General features: G+C 51.2%; 1 long non-coding RNA gene across 1 annotated transcript; it reads left to right on the top strand.

Annotated features, from left to right (window-relative positions):
• The first annotated feature begins 602 nt into the window (after positions 1–602).
• On the top strand, positions 603–2,805 carry LOC132657325 (uncharacterized). The gene is made up of 2 exons (XR_009595314.1): positions 603–750; positions 1,190–2,805. It is a non-coding gene; the product is annotated as an uncharacterized LOC132657325 (long non-coding RNA).
• The last annotated feature ends 9,413 nt before the right edge of the window (positions 2,806–12,218 follow it).

Below are 12,218 nucleotides of genomic sequence, written 5' to 3'. Positions count from 1 at the left end.
TCAGCACCAGGAGCAGCCAAATTCATAAATGTTTTTTTTTTAAATAAATAAAATGGAGATGATGATCTCTTCTTGCGGAACAGCCAGGCAGATCAGAGGTAAAGCCCCAGCATACAGCAGGTGCTTATTAAATGGCCGTGATTCTCATCCCCTGTCCTCACTTCTCATCTTGTAAGAGATGTTATCATCCAGCAGAGCTTTCCCCAGGCTTCCTGGCACAGGTGTATGTAAACACTTTGCACACACAAGGTAAAGACTCCTTGTTTAATCTTCCCATCACCCTTTGCAGTCAGTAGAGTGATTACTCCCATTTCACAGATAAGGAAACTAAGGCAGAGAGGTTCTGTCACAAGCCCCAGGCCTTACAGCTGGCAATGGCCAGTCTAGAGTCAGGTCTTTCAGCGACTTGACCCCCTCACCTCACACACCTCCCAGGGCACCGTGTTAAGGCTTTTATATTCTCTCTTGCTGTGCCTCTCACTGTAAACTTCAAATAAACTATATGGAAGCAGAATCAACAAGAAAGGAAGGAGGGGTGGAGGAATAAAGGAAGTGGGTCAGAAAGGGAGGGAAGGAGGAAGGAAAGAAGAAAAGGGAAGGGGATAAGTTGATGAGTTTGTTTAATTTTTTTTTTTTTTTTTTGGCCGCACGTGGGCTTTCTTTAGTTGCAGTGAGCAGGGCTGACTCTTCGTTGCAGTGTGCAGGCTTGTCATTGCCGTGGCTTCTCTTGTTGCAGTACACAGGCTCGAGGTGAGCAGGCCTCGGTAGTTGTGGCTCTCAGGCTTAGCTGACCCATGGCACATGAGATCCTTCCGGACCAAGGATTGAACCCGGGGCCCCTGAATGGCAGGTGGATTCTTAACCACTGGACCACCCGGGAAGTCCCAATGAGTTGTTTTTTGTTTTTGTTTTTTAAACAAACCTCTGTGGGGTAGTGGTCAGGTGTGTTACCCTTGGGTGAAGGGAGAATCCACCAGGGAGGTTCCTTGGGGCAGGAGATGATCTGTTTCAGACACAGATGCTGATTACACAGATGTTTTTACTTTGTTAAAAATTCATCACTCTGTGTGCAGATGTGTGCTCTTTATATAGAAAAATTATTATAATAAACAACTTTTAAATGAATATGATAATAGGTGAATCTTATGGTATATGAATATCTTAACAAAACTGTTTTATTTTAATACAGCATACCAAAGGCTATGACAAACCTAGACAGCATATTAAAAAGCAGAGACATCGCTTTGCCGACAAAGGTCCGTCTAGTCAAAGCTATGGTTTTTCCAGTGGTCATGTACAGATGGAGAGTTGGATCATAAAGAAGGCTGAGCACCAAAGAATTGATGCTTTTGAACTGTGGTGTTGGAGAAGACTGTTGAGCGTCCCTTGGACTGCAAGGAGATCGAATCAGTCCATCCTAAAGGAAATCGACCCTGAATACTCATTGGAAGGACTGATGCTGAAGCTGAAGCGCCAATACTTTGGCCACCTGATGCAAAGAGCTGACTCACTGGAAAAGACCCTGCTTCTGGGAAAAACTGAAGGTGGGAGGAGAAGGGGACAACAGAGGATGAGATGGTTGGGTGGCATCACTGACTCAATGGACATGAGTTCGAGTGAATTCTGGAATATGGTGAAGGACAGCGAAGCCTGGCGTGCTGCAGTCCATGGGGTCCAAAAGAGTCACACACAACTTGGCAACTGAACAACGACAACATAACAAAAGACAGTCCTGACGTCGCTTAGCAGAGCATAATAGAGACCAAGCGTGACAAGACTGAGACAGAGCCAGAGAAGGTCGTGGTTGGCCCTGGGATGAGTCTATCACGGATGCTTCTCAGAAGTGGGGTGTGCTGTGCAGGGGGGCAGTGGGAGAGGGGCAGGAGATGGGGGCTGCCTGTCTCACCATACACACTGAGCCACATCACTTCCCCTCTCTGAGCCTCCCTTATTTTTGTCAGGAACAAGGGGAGGAAGGGGAGAGCAACCTAAGGGGCCTGGTGCAGGCAAAGGCTTAGGAGAGAGGAGTCCTAGGCATGAGGAACAGACTGGAGCTGCCCTAAGCTCAAGGAAGGGATCAAGGTGCTTAGAAATGGGGAGGATGCAGAAAAATCTCCAAAAAATCCTGCACAAAAAAGTATCATTGCAACTGACACGCAACTAACGCGATTGTGATGATCTGTTTCACGGTGTCGCTGTTATTGTACTGCTCCTGTACCAGGGAAGCCTTGGGGGTGAAGTACAGCTCTTCCCAAAGTGAGATCCAAGAATGCTTCTCCCACAAGCTTCTTCCCAACAAATTATCTCACAGTGAAGAAGTTCATACTAACTCTGCCCTCCTCTTGGAGCTTCCTAAGGCACACCAGCGTAATAAAGGCTCTGAGAAGCAAATAACTTTTAACTTTTTGAAAACAGCCTTCCCTAAACAGAGTTGATCATGGAACATTTTTTAACATAATAATTACTAACCTCCCCCCAACCACCCAGGAACTGAATAGGAGGAACATACACTCCAAAATAGGACAGACTAAGCTCCATGTCAGCCTGTTTCATGTGGCCTTGGGGAATTTGTTTCACCCCTCTGTGACTCAGCTTCCCCAGCTGCTAAGTGGAGCAATCTCAAAATGTAGTGGCCAGATTTAAATTAAATGTGGCACATAATGGAATTCCCCGGCAGTCCAGTGGTTAGGACTCGGTGCTTTTGCTGCTGGGGCCCAGGTTCAATCCCTGGTGGGGACATGAAGATCCTGCAAGCCAGGCAGTACCGTCAAAAAGCAAATAAACAAAAAAAAATGTGTCACATAAGAGAGACTCAACAAATGTATGTCCACCCATTTTACAGATGAGCTAACTTGCCTAAGAGTACAGAAGCAGGGAGCAGCAGCCACGGGGTGCCCAAGTCTAGGTCTTCTGTTTGGAGAGGTGGCTGCGAACCTCTGCCTGGTCTTGATATGTGGGGCAAATGAGGTACTTTTAGCTGAGGAGTCCTGCTCTGAAGTGTAAAGGATACAGGATTAGTTCCTGACAGGACAGCATGGCCCAAGCCCCGGATCGTCTGGGTCTGAGTCATGACTCCACCACTTACAAGCTCTGTGACCTTGGGAAGGTCACTTAACTGCTCTGGTTTCTGCATCTGTAAAGTAGAGATTAAAACAATTCTCTCCATAGGGTTGTTCTGAGGCAGAAATGAGGTATAGTGCTTAAAAATAGAGATTGATATACAGGCCCTTGAGACATGAGCTATTATTTTTATTTTTTAATTTTTATCTATTTATTTGGCTGTGCTGGGTCTTAGTTTGCAGCAGATGGGCTTTGGATCCCTGACCAGGGATCCAACCCAGGCCCCTTGCATTGAGAGCCTAGAGTCTTAGCCACTGGACCACCTGGGAAGTCCCAAGCTATTGTTTTTTTATTACTCTTACTGTTCATTGCCGGGCTGCAACTCAGTTGACAGAAGGAAAGGAGAATTCTTTTTCCCACAGGGTCCTGAAAAGCAAGATGGCAGTCCCCCATCTGCCAGGGCCCCTCTTCTGGGTCTGTCCTTCGCCAGATCCCAGCCACGCCTGGGCCCCTTCCTGTCCCTGCAGAGGTCTCACCCTGGACGCCCACCCTCTTGGGGCTGCAGTGCCAAGGGTGAACCTGTGATGCACGGGTCCTCACGGGCTTCATCTCGCTGCAGAATTACTGTGACCACCCCCTCACCCAGCTCCTGTGTGAACAGTGGGCGCGACCTCTCCAATCACCATCACTTCCGTGCCACCTCTGAGATGAACAACATGAGTCTTGCATTCAGTTTATCGGTGGAGAAACTTAGGCACACAGCGCAATGAAGGCACCCCTGGAGCCCAGTTGGAGGGCCATGAACCTAGATTTCCTGACCTCCAAGCCCTGGGTTTTCCTCCTGTATTGCAATAAAACAAACCCTGCCTTTCCAGGTGGTGCTAGTGGTAAAGACTCCACCTGCCAGTACAGGAGACACAAAAGACGCAGGTTCGATCCCTGGGTCGGAAAGATCCCCTGGAGTAGGCCATGGCAACCCATTCCAGTATTCTCGCCTGGAGAATCCCATGGACAGAGGAGCCTGGCGGGCTACAGTCCATGGGGTCTCAAAGAGTCGGACACACACACACAAAGTTACTCTGAGTTGTAAGTTTGTCCCTTTACCAAAGAGGCCCTGCGAGGTAACAGGTGAAGCCCAGGGAGGCAGTGAGCCCTGTTAATTGTCCTTGGCCTCAAGGCGCCCCGCCCCTTTCTCTGCACACCCTCCAGAACACCTGCCACTCCCCCCCACTTCAGGCCTCCCACAACCACGCTCCCAAGCAGCGAATCACACTGTCGTCTGGACTCTGAAGGCTACAGAGGCCTGGACCTGTGCCACCTTTGACCCCATAGATAGAGCTGAGCTGTAGGTACCTATAATCACATTCCAGCCTAATGAGCCTCCTGGTATCCCCCAACACAGAGTTCAAAGACCATGGTGGCCCCATCCGAAGATACAGCTCTAGGGTTAGAGGCCCAGGGTTAGGGCCAGAGTCACCCCCTCTGCTCTCTTTCTCTCCTCGTGCGTGCTAAGTCACTTCAGTTGTGTCCCGACTCTTTGTGATCCTATGGACTAAAGCCTGCCAGACTCCTCTGTCCATGGCATTTTCCAGGCAAGCATACTGGAGTGGGTTGCCATGCCCTCCCCCAGGGGGTCTTCTTGACACAGGGATCGAACCTGCGTCTCTTACATCTCCTCCATTGGCAGGTGGGTTCTTAACTGCTGGCGCCACCATTACATGTGTGTATGGTGGTGGTGGTTTAGTTGCTAAGTAGTGTCCGACTCTTGCAACCCCATGGACTGTAGCCTGCCAGGCTCCTCTGTCCCTGGGGATTCTCCAGGCAAGAATACTGGGGTGGGTTGCCATTTTCTTCTCCAATATGTGTGTGTGTATATATATATGTAACATGCACACACATTCAAGAGACAAAGTGGCATGTATTTGAATCTTCTCCCATCCCTCACTCCCTCCCACAGCTCATTCAAGGTGCCTCAACCTCCCCTGAAGCCCTCACCAAACCAGCCCCTGCAGGTGCCCACCTCTGCTCTCCCCTCTGCCTTTTATCCTTCGATCCTCTCCAGCCAGGAGGGGCACTCTGTCTTTTCTGAAGGAAGTTATTCTAAGGTTTCTGGGCTTCTTTCAACTTTCTTTCCAATCCACTATGCCCGCCCAAGCTATTGAGGCCCAAACAGGGCTAAACACAGAAACTTCCTTGGGGACAGAGGAAAGGTGAAGTCTAGGGACCCTTGAATGTAAACTTTTGGGGAGCCTGTAATAAATAGGTAGATGTTATTACCAGGCACATCAACACACAATTACTGCCAGTCACACTTTGCTCCTCAGGGAGCTTCCAGTCAACTTGAGGAAATAGCCTGAAACAGTTAGACAACATTGAAAAATCTGACCTGCCTGTAACAGACAGGCTGTTGTGGGCTGGATGTTTGTTCCCCACAAAATTCATACGCTGAAGCCCAATGTGATTGGGTTTGGAGATGAGGACTTTGGGAGGTAATTTAATAAAGTCAGGAGGGTGGGGCCCTGTGGTGGAATTAGTGCCTTGTAAGAAGAGAAAGAGACCAGAGCTCTTCCCTGCTGTCTACCACGTGAAGACCCCAGAGAGAAGTCAGCCATCTGCAGTCAGGAGAATGAGGACCCTCCAGGGAACCAAATGAGCCAGTGCCTTGACCTTGGACTTCCCAGAACTAGGCAAAATACATTTCTGTTGTTTAAACCACCCAGTCTATCGTGTTTTGTTATGGCAGCTCAAGCTGACTAAGATACATGCCTTCTGAGAATTCTCCGATAGTCCAGTGGTTAAGACTCTGCGCTTTCACTGCAGAGGACCCTGCTTCAACCTCTGGCGAGGCAACTAAGCTCCCACAAGCCACAAAGCATGGCCAAAAAATAAGAAAAAGAAAAAGATACATGCTTTCTGAAAGAAGTGGTCAGGAAAGGGGTTCCAGAGTGGGAACGACTTGAGCTGAGCCTGCAAAGAAAGAGATGAGTCAGCCTTGACCAGGGGGCAAGACAGGGCATTCCTGCAGGGCACTCTGAGTTTGCACAGGTGCAGGTAAGAAGAGGCACCAAGAACTGACCAATCAGGAGACGAGAACTCGAGCGTCGTCGAGGCCAGAGAGGCAGGCTGGGATCACATCACAGTGGGGCCTGAGAGCAGGCTGGAAGTCAGAGCTGTGGACCCTGGGTCATGGGTCCACAACGGGGTCACGGTGGCTTTGAGGCACAGGAATGAAGCAGTCAAATCTAAGTTACAGGAAGCTGACAGCTGGCCAGGAGGGAAAGGTGGCGGAAGGAGAATTCTGGGGCGAGGAGCCAGTGAGAAGTGCTGCAGAGGTCCAAGCGGGGGATAAATCAGCCAAGGGCAGGAGCGGCGGGGCTGGAAGGAAGGGCTGGATTCAGACGTTGACAGCAACCAGATGGGTGGGGTGGGGAAGGGAGAAAGACCCCTGGTTCTAGGTGATGGCTGCTTCTCTAACCTGCGTCTCTTGCTGCCCCTGCCGACCCCCTTCCCATCAACCAGATGGGTAGGGTGGGAAGGGAGAAAGATCCCTGGTTCTAGGTGATGGCTGCTTCTCTAACCTGCATCTCTTGCTGCCCCTGCCGACCCCCTTCCCATCCCAGTCAGTCCCAGTCAAATGTCCTCTGCCTCTTCCCAACCTTGATGGCCTAATTTATCCAGGCCTGTGTGCTCCTTCACCTCCTATCCTTCCCTCTGGGGCCCCAGACTCTGATCCACGGCTTCTCTCCTCACCAAACCCCCTGCCCTTGAAATACCAGGGAGTTGTTGCTGGCCAAGCGCTGCTCACAGGAGGGAATCACCTGTGAAACGTTTAGCACAATGCCGGGTACACAGTAAGTACCCAATGAGCACTGATTCATTTTTACATATCAGGTCCAGGACTTCCCCGGTGGTCCAGTGGTTGAGACTCTGCCTCCCAGTGCAGGGGGCAAAATTTTGATCCCTGGTCGGGGAAACTAAGGTCCCTCCCATGCTCCAGGGTGCTGTCAAAAATTGACTATAGGGACTTCCCTGGTCGCTCAGTAGAGAAGAATCCACCTGTCGATGCTGGAGACACAGGTTCCATCCCTGATCTGGGAGGATCCCATATGCCATGGAGCAGCTAAGCCTGTGCACCGCAGCTACTGAGCCTGCGCTCCAGAGCCCGGGAGCAGCAACTGCTGAAGCCTGTGCTCCTCGGTGAGAGAAGCCATCGTAACTAGAGAGTAGCCCCCTCTCCCCCATCTCTGCAGGTAGAGAGAAGCCCAAGCAAGCAATGACAAAGACCCAGCACAGCCAAAAACATAAATAAATTTAAATTTTTTAAATTAAATATATATGTGAAACAGATCCTGTGCCAAACACTAGGGAGGCCAGACACATACATTAAGGAGGGGCCCCTGCTTTCAGAGTAAACAGGATATGCCAAGAAATGAAGGCCTTTTGAATTTCAGAAGACAAAAGAAATAAAAGACACCTCTATACCCTCAGGGTAACCCCATCTTGGGGGGAGGTTTTCAGGGGCTCAGTCTCTGCCTTTCAAAAGCTTAGAGTCTAATGGAAGAAACACAGACACCCACCCTCTCACCCCCACCTTCCCAACCCCCCCACCCCATCCGCAATCCCACTCCCACCCCCACCGTCTACCCCAGGAACTTCCTTTCTGCTGGGTATGTTGGACTTTGCACATCGAGGGCTCCCCGCCTGGGCTGTCCTTTCTGTCTGAGCACTTGGAGAAGCGCTTGTCTTTTTTTTTTTTTTAATATATATATATTTTTAATTTCAGCTGCACCGGGCTTTAATTGCAGCACACAAGATCCCCATTGCTACATGCAGGATCTCTAATTGCAGCAAGAGAACTCTCAATTGCAGCATGTGGAATCTAGTTCCCTGACCTGGGATCAGACTCAGGTCTTTAGGAGGGCAGAGCCTCAACGGTTGGGCCACCAGGGGAGTCCTGAGAAGCCCTTTGTCTTCCTTCGTTTATCATCTCCTCTGAGAAGGCTTCCTGGGTCCCCATCTGACACAGGAGGGCTCCCATCCTTGATGTTCCCAGAGCAATTTGCTTCCTCCTGTATTAGATCATTCACACTCTGCATCAAAGGAGACTTGTGTGTGTGTGTGTGTGTGTGTGTGTGTGTGTGTGTGTAGTGTGTGTGTGTTTGAGTGTCTGTCTTCAGATCACCGGCCCATGGCCCACAAACCGCCACACCTGTGAAGGCGGAGGTCAGGGCTGCTCCACAGAAAGCATCTTGGCACACAGCTGATGTTGAACAAGTGAACACATGGATGGACTGGCTGAGGGTGAGAGAGACAGTCCGGAGACCTTGGTCTGCTGGAGAAGATGGACACTGGGTCAAGCCGCAGCCTTCTGACACACACCTAGGATGATGATAACTTCCCAGGGGCCTCTGAGAAAATCCGGGCACCAAGAGCATCCCTGCCTGCCCTGTCTCTACATGCCAGCCATAATCAATAGCAGCGCCCTCTGTCTTCGGGACTGGCTGTCTTCCCCATCTGGGCAGCATGCCCTGGAAAAACCACCACAAATAAAACATACGTCCATTGCCAAATAAAAGAGCAGGAGCATATGACAAGAAAATCACAGAGTGTGTCCCAATGCCCTCTGGAACCAAGTCGGGGCTTTGCCCATCCCTGGGATGGTTCACACAGGCAGAACAAGAGCAGCGTAGATCTTCAAAACAAGCTGGGCCAGTCAAGGTCGAGGACCCAGAGGACAGAGAGCAGGCTCCACTCCCTTCCTCCTAAAGGTGTTCAGGAGGGTTCTCCCCAGCGCCCCAAAAGGAGCCTGTAGCAGTGCTGAATCCACATCTTGTGTGATCTTGGATAAGACATTTGGCCTCTTTGAGCCTCAGCTTCCCCATCCAGAAAATGGGTATGATGACAAGTCGGAAAGGGCTGCAGCGAGAGTAAATACAAGCTTGCATGGGGCGGAGCTTTGTAAAGGGCGCAAAGAAGAGGCTGGGACCCTGTGGAGTGTTTTAGCGTCACTATCATCAGAGCACAGCAGCAGAGACTTAAACCAGGACCCCGAGGCCAGTGCTGCGACCCCGCCAAGGGGCCCCCGGCATCTGCTCTGAGCCAAGTTTTCTGAAATGAGGGCCAACCAAGGCAGAGAACAACTGGGGAGAGAGAGGGAGAAAGAAGAAGAGCGTGTGTGTGCAAGTGTGTGTGTGCCTGTGTGAGTGTGGCACAGGAGTGTGCCTGTGCCCCCCTCCGGGGTGGGGTGGGGAAGGGATGGAGGGGAGAAGGGGAGAATTGAGAAGAAAAGAAGAAAAGCACGGGGATGAGAAGGACTGAGGTATTCGGTTACATGATCTAAATTCTAATCAAACATCATTTAAAGCGTGTTTTATTTCAGCCTCGGGAGAGCCAGTCCCTCCTGGCTGCTCACCATGGCAACGGGCCGCTCATTTCAGAAGTGTCATGCCACATTATCGTCCTGCCGCCTCACACGCTCTCGCCGCCTGACAACTTCGCTCTGCCCCTTGCGACAACCATCCCCGCTCAGCCGGTTTATTTCTGGTGTCAGCCGGCCCCCCTCCCCTGCCTCCTGCTCATCATCAGTGGATTGAAAGACAACCTCAGCCCTCCAGCCGGTGAGCATCGTGGCCTATTTGGTGATAAGAGATAATTTGAGGAGATATTTGCTTACATGTGTATGAACAATTTGCTGTATTAAGACAATTCCACCTGGTGCGTGGATGGGGATGGGGGCGGGTAGCCAGTGCTCAAGCTGACAACACCCCAGGCAAGAGGAGAGGGCGGGCACCCCTCATTTCTCGAGCACCCCCCCCAAACCGGGAGCCCTAGGAGATTCCCCTCGGGTTGCCTACCCCAGCATCATCACTTGCTGTGTGACCTTGTGCAGGTCGCTCCCCTTCTCTGAGCTTCCCTGCCCTTATCTATCAAAAGGTGGGGTTGGACCAGCTGGAATCTGGGATCCCTGCCAAGGACCAGGGTTGGGGAGCAGAGGGCTGAGGACCCAGAAGGAGGACAGACCCCTGGTCTGGTCACCACTGGTTGATGAAGGGAAAAGAGGTTAGCCTGACACCGCCCACCTCCGTCCAGGTGACCAACGCAGAAATGGTGGGGGAGGGGGGGTTCCTGAAGTGACCCAGGATAGGACCCTGTCCTGGGAAGGAAGGGCCTTTCTGGGACCCTCTTCTCTGCTCTTCACAGAACAAGAGACGTCTTTTCATCATGTTCACACACACAGGCTCCCACATGCATCTCCCCTAGATCAAGGGCCACCTGGAACTAAAGGCAGACTCAGAAGAAGCTGGGAGAAAGATGTGTACTCTGAGACCCCAGTTTAGAAGATAAGACCTTGACCCGAAAATAATGGGCTGAAAGGCAAGGTGGCCCCACCCAATGCCTCCACCCACCAAACAGCAAGACTAATTATGGTGTGTGTGTTAGTCGCTCAGTCATGTCTGACTCTTTGTGACTCGGTGGACTGTAGCCTGCCAGGCTCCTCTGTCCTTGGGATTCTCCAGGCAGTAATACCGGAGTACGGAGTATGTATCCACTCCCTTCTCCAGGGGCTCTTCCCAGTCCAGGGATTGAACCTGGGTCTCCTGCATTGCAGGTGGATTCTTTACCGTCTGAGCCACCAGGGAAGCCTAATAATAGCGGACCTATGGCTGATCCACATTGATGTATGGCAGAAACCTGCTCACTAATGTAAAGCAATTATCTCAATTAAAAATAAATAAAACAAACAAACAAAAGAATAATAAAGAAGCTACGTGTATTGAGGGCTTCCAGGGGCCAGGCCCTGTGCTGAGATTATAAGGGTCTGGAGACCCCTCTCCACATGCTGTGTCCTCCTGCCCCCACCCCCGGGTCAGGCGAGCTTCTGCCTCTATTTACTCATTGGTCAGGTGGAGTTAATATAGTTTCTACTGCACACGGCGGCTGTCAGGATTAAGAGAAGGCTTAGCACAGTTTGGGGCACACGGTCAGTGTTCAATGATGACAGCTATTTGAAGTTGTCATAGGAACTGGGGTCTGAGGAACCAGGGCTTTCTGAAAACGGGCCTCACTTCCCCAAAGCCTCAGCCTGTGTGCACCTGGGTCCTGTGGCTGGTTTTGCTCCCACCAGGGCCCATCCTAGAAAGGATGAAGCCCTGGGATGCCTACACCTGCCCACCCTGGCCCCATGGAATTTCTCTAGTAGGGGATCTTTGGCCTCTGCAGGAGTAATTCAGACCATGGAAGGTAATCTCTCTCCCACCATCCGTGGCACCTTCCTCTGGAACCTGAGGATACACAGCCCCCACCCTCCCACCCCCAGGGACCCTCTTCTGTCTGCCCAGGGTTGAGGGCAACTGTCAGCTGAGAGCTCTGACCTCCACCTCCCACACCTGACTACCCTCCGCCCTGACCCGCGGTCCCATCCAGACTCCATAGGAGAACTGGCCCAAGGAAAACCACAAGAGGGAGGTGAACGCCAGCCTCCTTTCCCATTGAGTGCTGGGTCATCTCCCCAAGGCCTCTGCAGTCCACTCCCCAGTGAAAGAGAGCGGCCACAGAAGAAGAATCTCTCTACAGTCAATGGGACTCAGGTCCAATCCCAGCTTCACCACCTCTCAGCAGTGGAGTTTTAGATCAGGGGCCCATCCTCAGTGTTCATATCTATAAAATAGGGATAACAATATGTATTACATAGGGTTGCTGACATGATGAAAGGTATACTGAACACTTAGTAGGCATCCAAGAAAAAGCAGCTGTTATGAATAAAAACCACCAAAGCTGCCCCAAGCCAGGGAGCTGTTTCCTTCCACCCTCTGGGATCTCTGGCCCAGCCTTGGTGCCCTGGGCTTACTCCTCCCACCCACCTCCTCCTGACTCTGCCTCTCTCTGTCACTTGAGCCTGGGAAATGATGCTGGGGCAGGGCAGGGGGCGGGGGCAGTCTGTAATGTCATGCCCCTACTCCAACAAGGCACGCGTGCCCCAGCTTGGGCCTCTTTTTCTCAGCAAAATAACAAAATGAATCAAATTACTCATCTCAACACTCCACTCACATGCACTTGGCTCAGAACTGTGGGAGAGATTCAGGGGTCTCCGGGAAGGAAGCTTTGCCCAAAGGAGGGAGGGTTAGATGGGTCAAAAAGAAGCGTTATCAAATCACAGC

The sequence above is a fragment of the Ovis aries genome, chromosome 11 (assembly GCF_016772045.2).
Source record: "Ovis aries strain OAR_USU_Benz2616 breed Rambouillet chromosome 11, ARS-UI_Ramb_v3.0, whole genome shotgun sequence".
In the NCBI taxonomy this organism is placed as follows: domain Eukaryota; kingdom Metazoa; phylum Chordata; class Mammalia; order Artiodactyla; family Bovidae; genus Ovis; species Ovis aries.
This window is presented reverse-complemented; position numbering and strand designations above follow the sequence as displayed.